Genomic DNA, 16,995 nt, shown 5'->3' on the forward strand with positions numbered 1-16,995 from the left:
TTATAAACTAATCTGAAGCAAGAAAATCCACTCTGGAAACTAACTGAAAATAATACAAAATAAAGGCTAATTCGAAAATACAAAACTATGATAACTGATCTGTTTAAAGACCAGATTAAGCAGCAAAGGGGCAACGAGACAAAAATTTGCTGTCGGGCTCGTTTTTTACCCGAGACTACCCTCACTTATGCCTCTGTGCACACCTTGCATGCCCTGTGGCCTCCAAATTCCCTTTCAGTGCAGTGCACACTACAGAGTACACATGACAGCTTCATTACATCCCCAGAGACCCAGAAAACAACCAATACTCAAGTGGTAAAACAGTTCTTACGTTTTCTGCATGTCAGCTGAATTTGTGATCAACAGGTTTATTTTACAGTGAATGTGATCTAACTGCCCTATAAAATCAAAGCAATGCGGACTCACAAAATTAACTAGACCTTTCTTCCAGCCTCTATAATCAGTATTTCTAAAACACTTGAAATGATCAATGCAACAGGAAAGCGTTTGCTCAAAGAAGCATAGCAACTTAGTGAGTAGGTGGCAAACAAATTAGCGCATATAGCAGTTAAAAAGTCAGATACCTTCCTAAAAATCCAGTGGACACAAAGAGTTAAGAGGACTTTAAACTACAGACCTACATTCAGCAGGGGCTGAGAGACAGATCTACAATGAACTGGAATACTGCTTAATATCTACTGTATTCAAACACACAGATGTCTGGATAAAATGGTCATTATCAACTTCAATTATGATAATATGGTTTCCCTGCTCTCAACTGACTAAACAATGAATTATTGACGATTCAACTGATTTTCCCGTTCAAATTGCCTATTAAAAGTACACATGCAGTCAATCTGTGAATTTTCTGGCTCCTGTAGTTTTGGCGCTCAGTGACAGCTGGATGCTGCCTTAGCTGGACGACAGTCTGGTTTTGGATGAAAGAACAGAACATATGTATGTGATTGCAGCATCTCCTAGCCCACTTTTTAAAGGAAATGTGTTGAATCAGCTCAGATCAAACATGACAATGTAACTGTATTTAGGTGTTTTCACAGGAAAAACATCCGCAGTGTTTCCTCATAAATCAAAATTTCCTCTCAGAACATGTGTTTTTGTTAGACAACAGGCCTTACCATGAAGAAAAACAATCAAAGTTAATGACGGGAGTGAACCACCTAGTAAATACCAGGACAAGCCAAGCAAACTTTATTTTACCCCAAATCTCATAATTTTGGTCTCCAGCCAGCTCTGCGCTCTCTGATTACTAATTAGTTGAGCTAGCCAGACATTTCCACCTTTTTATGTGCAGCAGGGAGATGACTTTCTATTGACTGTCGTCTGCTTGTTATGTATCCATCTGAAGCAGCTTCCCTCTAACATCATTGCTATGCAAGCAGGGACGTGCCCTTACCGCAAGGTGACCACACATCATTATTACTGTCTCTTTTGGCAACTCATGCTTAAACTCTGAAAGCTGGTCGTATCAATACAGAGCTATGAATGGCAGCTGACTCAGATAATGGGGGCTTTCAGGATAATATATGGAGATTGTATCTGGCTGAGTGAGTTCATTACTGCACTGTGAATGTACAAACTGAGAACTTATTAATGTGTGAGATGCCAGGTACCTTATACTCTCACCTATCCAGCTCATATTTATAGAGATCTTAGAGTTTAGAAAAACAAGCTCTATTGCCCCGTCCACCCCATTCCCCCAACCGATCCAAGTATAATGACCAGCAAACCCAAGACCGTTACGGTCCATATCTTTCCTGGATCTATTGTTTGGAATCAACCCCATCATCAAGTCCAACCAAGCTTGTCTTTCTGATATAATTACAAAAACAAATCCCCATGGTGTTCCACTTAAACCTGAACCTTTTCCTTTTTCCAAAACCAGTGCCTCTATCGTTCCTTTCCCATCACATCTTTCTCTTTAATCCCCAAGACCAAGCAGTTGCACCGGTACTGTCTGATGTCTGATAGAAATGATTATTTCTGGGAGGAGTGCTGGATTCAACCTCATTATGTCACCTTGGGTCCTTACTGCTTCCATTATAATGTGCTGCTATGTGAGCAATACAACAAGTCATTAATTCTGAATTACCCATGAAATTTCACCTCAATTAAAGTAAACAACCTCCTTTGATGATTGTTGCAGAAAAATTGCTGCAAGACCAGGTCCAATCCCGTAACCTCCAGGAAAAAAAACACCTCATCCCTCATCCTCATCACATGGATAACTTCCATTTGGTGTATCACATACATCACTCGGATTGATTTTACTTTAACAAATCCAGGTTCTCAGTTCTGTTAACTGAAAGCCTGTGTCCTGATATCCGTGACAGGAATCCATGTTCAGAGCTTAGTGGAATAGGAACACTGCATGAGGTAACACTACAGGAAGCAGCAGCTGGACCGCTGCTTCAGAGTGTTAGACTTGTACTGTTCTAGCAAAGAAGGAGAAAGTATGTTGTGTTCTACAGAAGCCAGGGACATGGGGGAGATATGCTGAATTAGCTATCACAATATTGCCAAGTCTAAGGCAAAAACAAGTAGTCCAGAGTAGCATTATTACAAAAGGAGAAGGATAGAGTGACAGTTGTGGGGTGTTTTTTTTTATGTAGATATTGAGTTAAGACCACCACTAATAAAGACAGAACTTTCAACTAAGTACAGTTACAACATATTAAAATGTTTAATATGTTACCTTAATTAAGATAGTTACACAAGTAAGTTGAATATACTGCTTAGAACTAACCCTTTAATGTGTACAGCTGACGCGTAAATATATATATAAATATAAACTTAATGGCTACTTAGTTTATATTATACTACCAACGTTAACAGTTACAAAAATTATGATTATAAAAAGACTTAATGTGTATTGCTTACTTGGAAAGGTTGCCTGAAGAAAGCCTCTTTTCTCTCTGTAGAGAACATGGCACCACAGCTTAGGTTTGCAAAGCTGTACCTGAATGAAAAACGAGACTTCTGGAACAATGTTCTTTGGACAGATGAGACTAAAGTGGAGATGTTTGGCCGTGATGCACAGCATTACATTTGGTCAGCACAAACATCTCATACCAAATGCCAAGCATGGTGGTGGAGGGGTGATGGTTTGAGTTTCTTCTGCAGCCACGTGACCTGGGCACCTTACAGTCACTGAGTAAACCATGGAACGCCTGTGTATACGCCTCAACCCGAATGAAATGCTGTGGCGGGACCTTAAGAGACTTTTGTATAAACAAATACACATAAACCTCAATGAACTGAAGCAACATTGAAAAGAAGAGTGTGCCAGAATTCAATGTGAGAGTCTGATAAAGCTATGTAGAAATGGATTACTTCACATTATTGCTGCTAAAGGTGGTTCTACGAGCTCATGAGTTCATGGGGTGTACTTAGAGTGAGGTGAAAATGCAGTGTCATGAATGTACGCTTTGGTTTGTGAAGTAAGGAAGCACGCTCTAAACCCTTTTAATGAAACATAACATTCTTTTTACAAATTCATTCACATCATTCATGTGGAGAAATTCAGAGCTTGACAGACCTGAGATGACAGTGAGTTACTAAGAAATGATTGTAAAATCATTTAGCAAAAAGCTAATAGTTTTAGCTTTAGATTCTTCGTGAACATCCCGCTTCTTTGGCCTATACCAGGTAAATGGCATTTATCCATTACCTTTATTTATCCTTTACCTATCTCACCCCCAACGATTCGCGGCAGATGGCTGCCCCAACCCTGAGCCTGGTTCTGCCGGAGGTTTCCTCCTGTTAAAAGGGAGTTTTTCCTTCCCTTTGTTGCTCATGGGGGGGGGTCATATGATTGTTGGGTTTTTCCTCTCTATGTATTATTGTGGGGTCTACCTTACAATATAAAGCACCTGTTGTTGTGATTTGGCGCTGTATAAATAACATGGAAGTGAATTGAATGTATCTGTAGAGTGCGTCCACTGCTTTGGGTCTTACTCAAACAAATTGGAACTTCAGTAATTTGGCACAAAGGCCTCCAAATCTAAAGCAATCTCCTTTCCTCTTTAACTGACCAACGTGAAATTCCCAGTACTCAGAAACTAATAAGAGTGCCAAAGCTGGAGCCCCAGAGGCAGACGAAATTATTACACAGCATGTATTATTTGCACTGTAACTCCAGGCCTATCTCTAGATCTGTGCTTATTGCTTATAAAAATACATATCATCTGTCATAGAAAAAATCTAATTAAACAAATTCCCCTTCATTTTTTATATAACTTTAGCATCATAGCCAAAGGGCGGGTAATTTTAAAAAGGGCCCTGTACCTGCAAAGAGATCCAAACTGGGTTAAATATATAATATGTGGGAATCCAAACCACATTACTACAAACACAGCCCCTCCTTACACACCACAGTTTGTGTGGTCTAAAGGTTTTGGCTTCAGCTAGTTATGAGAAGATAATTCCAAGCTTCAGAAGTGCAGACACTGTGATGCCTCTCTTAAAGGCTACTGTGGGAAAGATGCCTCCCCACGCTCACCTGGGATACAGAGACAGATCATGACGGGTCTGAAATACAGGCAGGCCAGATCTGTGAAAAGCTTCAGATTTTTGACTACTTTTGGAGTATCTGTGGTGAACAATATTTTCTTACCATTTGTAAAACCAAGCAATCGATCAGTTCGCACAGACAGTGACAGCAAGAACTGATTTCCCTGTTTTCCACTGCTCTAAGATACACAAACACAAGTCATAATGAAAACTTTTGTTCAAGAGGTACAAGTGAAACAATTACGTTATCTCAAAAATCTGTTATGAAAAGTGACACTGCGCTGACGCCCCAGTGTACGTGCCATATGTTGTGTAGAACAGAATTGCACAATACTTGTTATCATGTTTTCTGATTAGCAGTGGGGTGCAAGTATAAATATCCCCTGCCCACCTTACTTATGGGTTTTCATCTCACACACACAAACCCTCACATATGTACATAAGGGCTGTGTCATGTGGTATTCTCGTGGGTGTTATTATGCTCTGAACATTGCTGGGATGTTGGTGTGTGATGGCACATGGGCTGGGTAGGGGGAGTTGGATCTTCTCAGGGATCCTCTGCTTTATCACCTATGCCTGGCGGCAGCTGAGTACACAGTTGTTGTCCAGTGATGGGCCTGTCTGCAGTCACAATGGGGAGCTCGGGTATTAAGCCCCCGCTGCCCTGCTGAGAAAAACAGGTGCATCACAGGACGATGGAGGAGATGGAGTGAGGACGAGGTGACAGGTAGAGCGGGGGAAAAGGTTGCTTTATGATCTGTCATGAATAACTCAATCTTGCCTTCTCTCCTACATTTACTGCTACATCATCACCCTCGTTTCTGATCTGCTCCTGCTCGGTATCATGCCCAGAGTTTACGTCATGATTTTCTATTCACCACCACCACCACCTGCCCTCATCCCCAACCTCACCCCCTCCATTGTTTCACCAGCTTTTAATAAACTAAAGGGCAGATTCCTGACTGCAGTGAAATGAGGGAGGGTGGGGGTGTACAGAACCACAGACCTGTCCAACCACACACACACAAACACACACACAGTTTGGCATGCAGAGTGCCAAGCTCTTCCACTGTCTACTGACGCCAGCTCTCAAAACGCACACACAAACTTACTCTTCCTCTCTGTCTAAAACACACACACACATTCACCCTCTCTTACCCTCCCCACGCGCCACTCTCCTAAAAGCTAAGCTCCTCACTAAATATATCCCCCCCCCCAAGTAAAGATAAGACAAACAGTGTGGATTTGAGAGCACTGTACAGCCAATGACAGGCGGCCGTGTGAGCTGGAGCTAATCTTATGTTAGCTTTACAATTTAGGCTTCTCAGAAACAGTGGGAAATAAGAGGCACTGGGATTGGAGAATTCACAGGGAAGGCATTTGTGTAAATATTCTCCAGTTTCTTTTTCTTCTCATTTAACCAGAGTGTTGGAGCTGTTTGGTGACCGCTTTGATAAAAACAGAACCCCCTAATCTTCTTGAGTCAACACGCATGCACCTCAAATCCCTACTCCATCTCCTCTGCTGTTCTCTCCATCCGTATCAGAAAGAAGTGGGGGAAAAGAAAAGCTGTGGTGAGCTGTGGGCTAAAAAAGCTGCGCATGTAACTAGATCGATCCTCAATGCAGCTCTGGGCCTAAGGCCTTTTTGAAAAAGAGGGAGCGAAAGGAGTCATGGACGCATTTGTTTTATCACTCTGGACCGGGTTTCTTTGGGCAGCAGATATCTGCCACATGCTCGTCTGGGTGGTTGGTATTAAGGATCCCCTTGATAGCCTCAGGTTCGTGTAGAGCATCCATTTGTCAGAAGCACATTCCTGTGGCAGTGAGACATTGTGAACTGCCTATCGGAGCTTCAGCACTGTCCAAATAAATATACTCACAATGGGCCCCAGTGTGTGTGTGTGTGCGTGTGTGTGTGTGTGAGAATATGAAACATGAGACACAAAACCAAGTGTGCGCTGCTCTGCCAGAGCATTGCTGTCTATCTGCACCTGGCTGACTGTGCAGTGTTTCAAACACACCTCCTACTCCTTGTCTTCGCCTTTTTCTCTTCCCCAAACAGTTCAGAGGTGATTCTCAGAGTCTGCGGCGCTTCTTTCGTTACCGCGCAAACTGTTTCTCATCTGGTGTCACCGGAAGTGGATGGCGATGTCTGGAGGGCTGTTTGCATCACACGGTCTCAATCGCTTTCTTTTTTCCGCCCTGTCTTGTGTCATGCTCTCTCACTCTCACCTCCTCCAGCCCTTCTTTTCTCAGCCTCTCTCACACATCTCAGTTTCATTCTGTTTCTCCTATTTATTGTGTCCTCCTCCTGGCTCTGCCCGTCTCTTTCTTTCTCAGATGATTTTTTTCCCTTTCCTCCTACTTGGGCTTCTTTTCCTACCCCACTCACATTATCCCACACTCTTTTGTAGCCACTTCATTTTTCATTTAAACACCTTCTCCCTTTATCATTCTCACACACACGCACACACGCCTCTCCTCCTCAGTCAAATCAAAGTGGTAGCTCGCCTCCTCCTCCTCCTCCTACCTACCACAGAGTCTATTGTATCTGTCATCATGTACTTCTAGCATAAGCCAGCAGCCTCGGGGTCCAACATAACAGGCCAAGTCAATCATACACTTACAGCCATGAACGCACACACCTGTAAAACACATATTCATGCATCTCTGGAGATGTTCACTATCAACGCACAGCGATGTTCATTAACGTCCCGCAAGCCACGCGGGTTCCCACTATCCAGCCTCGCTGTCAGTGCCTGATTAGCAAATCCACCGGCGCCAACACAAACATGTTTCCTCTTATTACAAATCATGTCACACTGCGTCCTAATCACAACCACTTGCAGTTTCTGGACTCACACGGTGTAGAAACGACCTGCAGTAAAACAGGAATGCACACCTGAGCTTAGTGATGTGCAACAGAGGAAGGGAGGAGGAGGGGGAGAGAAAATAAAAGTGAGCAGGAGTGTCAGTCAAACTCTCTTTGAGCGAGCCCATGTGTGATGTACATACAGCTACGTAAAAATGCACACACGTGAAACAAATCCAGGGTATAGCAGTGAATACTTGGATCCTTGATGGCATGCCTGATACAGAGTTTGATTAACTACAGTTGCAGCACACAGAGTTATAAGAAAAAGACAACAGGATGCACCCAAATCTGTAGGAGTGCAGATTCAGAGGTGTGACACCCAGCCTGATGGTCTTACCTTCAGTGACCGGCAGCAGAAAGACAGCAGAGGTATCCGGAGAGGCTGCATGCAACACTGGATTTGTTGTTCAACTGTTGTTTCCCAGCCAGCTCCTCTCTCCTCTTGTTTCTACCTCTCTCTCTCTCTCTCTCACTCACACACACACACACACACACACACACACTGATTGTCTGAGCGCTCCTCTCTCCTCCCTCTCCCTCTCTCTCTCTCTCTCACCTCTGCTTTCTCTCTCTTTCTCCCTCCCTTGCCCCCCTCTCCCTTACTTTTCTTTAACAGGGAAATCACCAGATAGAGGGAGCAGCCTGGATGCTCCCCGCCTGTGAGGACGCTCATCACATGTGGATCGTGACACAGCAATCATATATCATACGCCCTTTTCCCTTTTCCCTCTCTCTCGCAGGCACACCAGCTGACGCACCGACATGCTCCGCAGCGGCAAATGGGAATTCCAGGCTTGGAACGACTCTGCTCGCCCCATCAAGAGAGAGCTGACCAAAAGCTGCAGCCAGTTTTTTACGAGGTCAGGGTTATAAAACTGTTAGCAGATTTAGTTTATTTAAAAACAACTGGCCCCTACGGCCCTTCCTCTTCACGCGGCGTCCCCCCATGACACAGGGGTAGGGGCGGAGGGGTTCGCAGGTGTGGTGGTGGTTTGGAGGGGAGGAAGGAAGGGGAAGGAGAGAAGCATATTTGGGATTGCAACTCTGAGATACCATTTACTTCCATTAGAAAAGCAAAGCTACACATACGCTGAATATATTGAAAAAGGAGACATTATGAAAAGCGCCAAATTATAACCGAATGAAAGACTTATTTGCCAAAAATTACTCTGTGTTTAAAACACAGACACACAACCCGGAGGGGAGGGGAAATATGAGCACAAACCTAAAGTCAGTTGTATGTTTAGAAATGATGAAAACAAACTGCAATATAGGAGAGCCCCGAGTGGATCCAACTGTAATAACCTCATCCATCATTCTCAAGCGGCTCAATATGAAGACAGACAGACCCTGGAAATATTAAAGGGGCACACTGCTGTGAAGAGAAGGCAAATAATGAGGCTTGCCCTGAAAGTTATATATTCTCTGAGGCTGCGCGCACGACAGTCGCCTGATTATTGCAGTCGATTACGTCAGTGACCTCGCTTCCTTTTCAGCATTTCTGGATAGGGAATTATCAAAAATATGACAACTACCTGATGTGTTTGTGGTACTGGGATACAGAGGGAAAAGGGTATTTCACAGTTTTTACACAGGCACAGAGAGGCAGAGCCTATTAAGGGACTAGCTCGTGCCATTTTTCATCGCCTCATGAAATAAGTAACGAGTTCATGGCCCCCCAAAAAAGGTGTAAAAGAATAACACGTGTTTGGTGACAGCCTATGCTCATATTGTCATTGTATCACACACGAACATGTCCTTGGTATGGGGAGTAAAAATTCTCAGGGGAAATAAGGGGAGAGAGGTCCACCACACTAAGCAGGGCTTACAGGGTCAAAAGTTTAAGAAGCACAATTACCTGGAAGGCCTCAGCTGACCCTCAAATTTCTCGCCTTCTGTTCCCTCTCTTTCTCGCACAAATACACCTTCGACAGAGGGGATTTACAACCAGCAGCAGGAGGTGGGGGTGAAAACTTATATGCCACCAACGGGCTCCTAGAGAGTGAGAGCGAGAAGCACACGTAAGTGTTTTGTGTTTGTGTTTTGATTGCACTTTCAGGCATTGTAAAAGATCGGGCCGGCTGTGAATGGTGTCAAATTAAATGGTCATAACTCACCTGGACTGGAGTCTGACTGCCTCTCCTTGGCTTAACTCGGCTTGTGTCCACATGAGAGGTGGTGACAGGGAGTAAATGGCTTCAGATAATGTATCATAATATCACATTAAAAAAACGGTCAGTGGAGCCAAATGTGAATCCCATATGCGGGGAGAAGAGGGTGGGGTGGGAGGCAGAGAGCGGAGGAGAAAGGCCAGAAGACATATTGAGCTGAAGGGGGATGCACTGAGCTGACATACCGCTGCAAAAGCAGCTTCCTGACAACTTGGACAAACTCTCTCACTCTCTGCAGTTTTAGCTGGTAAATGGGCGGTAATAAAAAGCAAGAATAATGTGACAGCTGCTGGCAGGTAACTTACTTTTTAAAATTACACCTCGTTTCTCTCTTTGTTCGGCTCCATTTTAGTGACGTGTCACCACCTTAAGATTTTTTTCGCTTCAGTTGCATGTGACAGCGGTCCATGTCTTTATTAAGTCCCACCTTGGCTGTAGGCACTCTGATCCTCCTGTCCCTGTGAGCACCAGCACTCGAACTGGTCTTCAACAGGATTAGCAGGGCAGGGTCATATCGCATCACCTGAGTCACACATTTGCTGGCCTTTGGGCATGGTATCCTAACACCAGCAAAGAATTTATGGTGATGATAAAGCTCTGATGCCCTGTCCAAAGATGTAAACATTGATATCTGTCAGTTTTTAACTTGTTTCCTTCGGAGCAGGACAGCTTATTTCGAGCCACTTCATATCGTCTGCGAGACACATAAAACAGCAGACTGACTGATGGTGAACACACACGTATTCAGTCTTCATTTGGAAGCTTAACTTTCAGTATTTAAAAAAAATAGAAGTGGGCTATTATTTTTGGAGATTTATGCAGACCAGTGTGCAACAGAAAAACAGGCGTGTTTGCCTCAAAAGTGGTCTCCACTGGGAGCCAAATGCCTGACAAAAATAGTCCCATAGTTGTAATTTAAAGCTGGTGTAGAATAACTTTCTCTGTTCTTGACCAGGTAGAGTAATGTCACAGCAGCTGCCAAAGACAACTTGGTGTTTGATGAGTGTACCAGGTCTGCCTATGGAGCTCAGGGAGAAACACAGTTAGCTCAGAATCAAGGGATATTGTCTAGTACAGCAATAAAACTGTGGTATCAAAGAGAAACTGCACGGCTCAAATGGCGATGAGGGCGCAGTGAGTGCAGACCACACCGTAGCTAATGATCTTAACACTCATTTAAACCCAAAAGCACATAGCTGTGTGCATGACATTGCATGGGAAATCAGAACAACCCCACTGGGTGGAGGGTTTGTGGATAAAGGGATATAAGAGAGAAAGTGAAAGATTCTGAGATATGGAACAAAAAAAAAGAGCAAATAAGTGCTTCCCCATGTGCACCTGGGGCAGGGTCTGACCCTGTAAAGTAGGGGCTAAGCCTTACACCCCTCTCTACTTCCACCCTCTCTCTATACCAATGGCCATAGGCACTGAGCAATCACCGGAATGAGGGAGAGCTGCAAAAAACAATCTACTAAACTCACTTCATTCCCAAAGAAGTACCATTAAAGTAGCTGCTCTACCTCTGCAGCCCACTTGGGACTTCTGAGTCAGAATCAACAGGTGGAAAGGCACCACGTTTAGTGAAGGTAGTTTGAACTGTGCTACAAAAACACTCTACCTGTGTTCAGAAGGCAAAAACAAAAACCAGCCAACAAACAAGATACTATCTAGCTCTCATTTCCAAAGGTTTTCCAAAGTTTTCATCACAACTTGTCGTTCCATCTCAAATCAGATGATCAAAAACTCAAAACAGAGATTTGTTCTATTTGGATTAAACTATCTGCTCATATTTTGTTTTTGTGGTAAAACTTGTTATGTTTCCCCAATCCAGCATGAAAATTTCAGGCTTTTATCTTTAATCACTTTTGAGATAATCATATTCAAACATTGTCTGAGATTTCAATGTGCAAAAAAAAAAGGCCTGAAAATGGATAAATGGACCATTTCTCCAAAAATATATCTTGAAAGTATTTGATACATAAAGCTACAATTTCACAGCAAACAGAACATATGTTCAACCTTTGAAACATAAACTTTCTAGGCATTTTTTTAAATGCAGAAAATGTTTTTATAAATGTGATGATTTAAGAAGAAAATGGAAAAAAATCTATACATATTTAACAAAATTATTTTCTGAGTTGTAATTAAAGTCCCACCTGTAAATGTCATACTTCTGATTTATTTAGACGCGACAATCTACTGATACTTGTGTTTTTGTCATATATGCTCAATCTTTCGTGATTAAGTATTTCATGTTAAAAACTTTTCTGCATGCTTTAATTCACAGTTTTGTGAATTGTCTTTCACAATGTGAGACTTTACAGGATGGCTTGAATTTGTTTTTTCATATTTTACCTAGCCAGTACTTACACGTACTTTGATGTATGTCAGGGCAATGAAAAATTCAGGCTTTTATCTTTAACAGTCTTTCAGATATGCATGTTTATCCTTTGCCTCAGATTAAAATATGTGACAAAAAGGCCTGAAAGTGGGCCAACGGACCATTAAAAAAAAAAAATTAAAAATTAAAAAATCCAAATAAATTAAATATACACATATTTTGAAATTGAAGTAAAATGAGTATATCAGAGGGACAGTTGAGGTTGAGCAGTTTGGACAAAAAGCTGGTTTGGACGCAGGAGGAATAGTGGATATTTTGAACAAAGGATGTTGAATTTGGAGCTGCCAAGAAAAAGGCAAAGAGGAAGACCACAGAGAAGATTTATGGACGCACTGAAGGACGACATGCAGAGGGTTGGTGTGACAGAGCGGGACAGTGTTGGGGATAGCGTGAGATGGCGTAAGTCTGATGCCCTGGCTGTATTTTTTTTTCTTGTGTAGGTAATGACTTTAGCTAAACAAACTTGATAATTTTCCACAACTACAGTCTTAAACTGTGTAGAAAATCATTAGCAGGGCGGATTAAAAGATTATACCAATTACTGGCAGATTGTTCCAAGTTAAGTGCAGGGCCAAAAACTGCTGCTTTGGGGGAAGAGTTCTGAGAAAACAACATCTGAACACAGGTGCTTTGTGATGTGTGTGTGTGTGTGTGTGTGTGTGTGAGTGTGTTGTTCCAGGTTTAAGATTTGTTGTCATGAGAAAAGAAAGGAACCCAGCCAGTAAACAGAAACTCCCCCCTCTTGTTCTCAGATATCTGTTTAGACTTCATAGATTAGCCATGACTCCATCAGACTTGCATTAGGCCAATCACGCACATACAGTGCGTGCACGCAAACATACCCGTGCGCCGCACACTCAGATCCTCTTCACCCAGGAGACATTTATGGATTTCCTGCATATCGGTTTTTACAGTACAATCGTCCTGAGCAGAACAGCAGTAATGTAGAATGAGGACAAAAAAAAAGAAAAGAAAAAAGGGAGCAGACTCTTTAAAACAAGCCTCAGTGTCCTGTTCGTGCTGAGGCAACAGAACACAAACCACATGAACTAAACAGTGCATCGCAGAGGGTGATTCATGATAGCGCTGCCCCCGTGTTTGCTGCAAAGTTTGAGTCACATGTTCATCGTCGTGCTGTTTGATAAAACGCTTTCTTAAACATTAACAGCACTGCAAGACAACTGTTGCCTTCTATACAGCATGCAGACAAATATCAATTCACATAAAAGTCCTTTTTAAAATTGTGACGTTAATAAATAAATACATTTATAAAAGTTCATCACAATGATTAGAATTTTATGGAGTTAACCAAACTCCATGGTAGGGTCCATTACAATTATGGAAGCTAATGCCTGTTAGCTTTTGTTTTCTGTGTGGACAACTGCAGCTAAACAAAAAATTTTTCCTTTTAATTTGTAATTTTCTTTTCTTGAGAAACTTCCCCTTTTTTAACCGCTGATGAATCTCATCATTCACTTATTCAGGACTACCTACTCCCTAATGCAAGAGAGACACATGGCACAATATCCAGCTACCATATTTCAGGACAAAGACAGCAAACTTATATCAGTAGTTGTGTTTTGTTTTCACTGCTGTGATTCTGTGCATGCAGTTGCGCTGAAAATAAAGTACATTTACTATTCCAAAGAGCAACTTTTGACCCCAAAAATCTCTATGAAGCTCTTACTCATGTAAATCAAAACCTATTAACACATCTGACTACTCTGCTCAACTGTGGACTCCATCCATCCATTTTATTCCAGTTATCTAATCTGCAGTAGACAGTCTAGTTCAATATGCGAGATTCATTTTCATTTTTCTCCAGCTACATGTAGACAACCATCAACTGTGGGACCTGTAAATACAGCGATATCCTGATTTTTCTTGAAATTATTTAGCATGTTACTGTTTTTGGTGTTTGCTAATTTGTCTCATGTGAGATGAGCAAAAGGGCAGCATATGGCTGTGGAGCTGCAGGTTTACCACCCCAGATCTGATAATGCTTTAAAGCAACTGCGCAAATAAGTGCCAACAGGTACACTCACTTCTAGGAGGACTTTTGTTCTTTGGGATGCGGATGACCTACAGTAAATTCACATACCAACTTAAAAACACTTTCAGAAACTACTTCTGTCATTCTCTCAGCAGCCAAAATGAGCTTCTGTTGGCTGCTAACTTATACAGAAGGGGTCCCCACAGCAGACAGCTCCAGATATTTGATTTTTACACCAGATGCAATCTCATGGGAAGTCTTGAACCAGGAACCTCTCGTATGCTAGCTGAATGTTATGAAGCAGCTATTTTTGCAACATTATTTACATTCATTCAGTAAAAAGGACTAGATGTTACAGTCCCTGATAATGCATTGCTTTAGATGGAGAGACTCTTGTACAGACACCTTGAAATCTGTTAAAAGCAGCGTAAAAAGAGGGCTTTGCACCAAGTAAAGGTTTTAAAAATCTTTTTCTTTTGCACAATTCTCACATAGATTTGAGTTCAGCATTCTTCTTACCTCATTAAACAATATTTACAGATGAGAACAGATGAAGGAGAAAGACTTTTTTTTGGTAAAGATTTGTTTTTACCTATGTCCGCCTCTGCCCTAAGTTCTCTCTTAGATGCTGTCCTCAAGTGTAACATGCATTTGAAACAATGGAATAAATTACTAAATGCTCATGGCCTTGTAGCTTTACACTCTTCAAAACAAAGATGGGAGTGGCACAAAGTCGTTCAGCTAATACAACCATCCTCTGTCTGCCTTCAACATTAAATACTCCAATTTAAGACCATACACAGGCTTCACTGGGCCAAAGTCAGATTATTTAATTAACAGAAATTTACTGTGACCTTAAGACTACATGTGATCGTTGTAAACTGTCTTTGCTTGTACCCAAATTTAAAAAATTTCTGATGTCAATACTTTGAAAGTTTTCTACAATTTGGGGGAAAGTGCACTGTCTGCTATTACAGCAATATTTGGGGTAAACCCTCCAAATGTGAACCTGAACAGAATCCAAGCTGAAATTACTGCTTTTGGTCGACTTGTGCCAAGAAGGCCCATCCTACACAAATGGAAGGACTCCTGAAAAAGATCCATCACTTTTCTGAAGGATCAACCCAACTGCTTTTTGAAACCTGACAGACATCTTTCTTTTGTGTCAGACACAGAAGCAAAAGCTCTGAGATCAATAAGTTTGTTCTCTCCTTTTCATAGTTTTTGATTCTCTTCTGTAACTGGTCTGGATGAATATAAATCAGCACATTTATATATGTTCTTTCTCATGTATATATTAAAGCTCAGGATGTTCTCATTATCAGCAAAAAAAGCAGCAGTCAGTAAGTGGAAATTTGGTTCATAACTAGATGAGTGTCTTCCACTACATTCTACTCTACATTTAATGGATTCATTTGCGAAATGATTAGTGATTAATCTGTAAAGAACACAATCATTAGTTGCTTGTTTTTAACTGAATGCATATTTATAATGTAATATACACATAACAGTCACAGTGACCATTACTCTGCCTGGGGCACTTTTTAAAGTAGTAATACACTGTCCTGAATATAATAACTTCCTTTGATATTTTCACTGCATGACCTTCCCCATATGTCAGTAAGTCTCTGAGTACTTCCTCCCCACTTTAAATAATGGAGGCATCCTACTAACAAACTTATAGTTTTTCGCAAAGCGTGATTTATTTTCTGAATACATCCAAAGACAATCAAAAATCATTGATCAGCAAGTACTTCATATACTTCAGCTCAAACTATAATATTCTATATTTTTAAAAACCCAGCCTACTCCTGAAGGACATTGTGCACCTCATACGTCACATCCATATTTTAAAGCCCAATGATGATGACGCAACCCATTCAATCTGCTGTTGCTGTGCCACAGACCGTGACAGGGCAGAAAATGGGATGTGTGGGTGCATAGCAACTGACAGGAGGAAGAGGAGTGTTGGACGATGTGGGGGTGGTGGAGGCGTTGAAATTCCTCCCTCATTATCCTCTCTCTCTCACCTCATGTTTCAGAAGGCAAAAAAAAGCCAAGCATGTGCCCAGGAAGCTCCCCGCCACCGCTGACCGCATCACCGTCACTCGTTGTGTTTTGGTGGCGGGTGACTGTGGAGGTTAATATTTTAGTATGTGTGAAAGCAGGCGGACAGGACCTGATAATGCCCTGAGTGATGTAATGCACTGTTTCTGTGCTCAGTGTGAAAGGGGTGAGGCAGTGCATATGGTGTGTGTTTGCATGTGTGTGTGTGTGTGGTTACACAAAGGGGATTGGGTGTTTGATTACCCAATGTTTGACTTATCCCCTTACTATAATTTGCAACGCCGGCTCCCATTACAACGGCGCCTCAACCTGAACAACCTGTGCTTTTTCATATTCTAACAGTGCCACATACAGACAGGCAAACATGAGAGTGTAGTTCCATGTAATTCAGACCTCTGAAGAGCTCACTCCTCACTTCTATGTGTTGCCAATATCCTTTGCGATGTTTTCATCCATTTAGTATGAGAAAAGAAATCCCAGAACTATCACTGACAATAAGTCACTGATGCTGGAATGAGCCTAAAGGAATATATAACTGAAGCCAAAGAGAGACAACAATAACAACAAAATCCATTTTGTTTTCTCTATGTACATTTCTACTTTTAAAAGTAAGATTTTGCCTTGATAATAAACATATAAGTCCTGGATATATTTGCCAGATTTTGGATCATTACAACCCATCTACGGATTAGGACAAAATTATCAGCCCCCCAGTGAAAACTTTTGATTTCACAGGAGGGCTGATAATTTTGTGTCCAGTACCCAGAACAACTGCCAAGACACGAGTGAATGCTTTAGCCAAGTTGGGAATTTTAGTGTCTTCTCAGCTATTTCTACAGCTCTAGAGAAGGTAGAAAAGTTGTCCAGTGACTAGGAGGTTCATACTGAATAAAGAGCTGTATGGTTGAGGTCATTCATTTCATTTCACCTCTTATGAATTTATGGTAACTGCATAA

General features: G+C 41.8%; 1 protein-coding gene across 5 annotated transcripts in view; it reads right to left on the reverse strand.

The window, feature by feature from the left end:
• The window catches only part of ndp (norrin cystine knot growth factor NDP), a 28,930-nt gene extending 16,968 nt beyond the window's left edge, over positions 1-11,962 (reverse strand). The window contains exons 1-5 of one of the 5 annotated variants that reach the window (XM_025903561.1): positions 9,266-11,962; positions 7,745-7,879; positions 5,101-5,197; positions 3,091-3,239; positions 2,899-2,977 (exon numbers count right to left, since the gene is read on the reverse strand). The gene's annotated coding sequence lies outside the window, so the exon portion shown is untranslated. Of the gene's footprint in view, positions 1-2,898; positions 2,978-3,090; positions 3,240-5,100; positions 5,198-7,744; positions 7,951-9,265 lie in introns of those variants that run through there. The other 4 variants (XM_025903560.1, XM_005475240.4, XM_025903559.1 and 1 more) reach the window with 4 other exon arrangements.
• Positions 11,963-16,995: the final 5,033 nt, after the last annotated feature.

The sequence above is a fragment of the Oreochromis niloticus genome, linkage group LG16 (genome assembly GCF_001858045.2).
Source record: "Oreochromis niloticus isolate F11D_XX linkage group LG16, O_niloticus_UMD_NMBU, whole genome shotgun sequence".
Taxonomy (NCBI): domain Eukaryota; kingdom Metazoa; phylum Chordata; class Actinopteri; order Cichliformes; family Cichlidae; genus Oreochromis; species Oreochromis niloticus.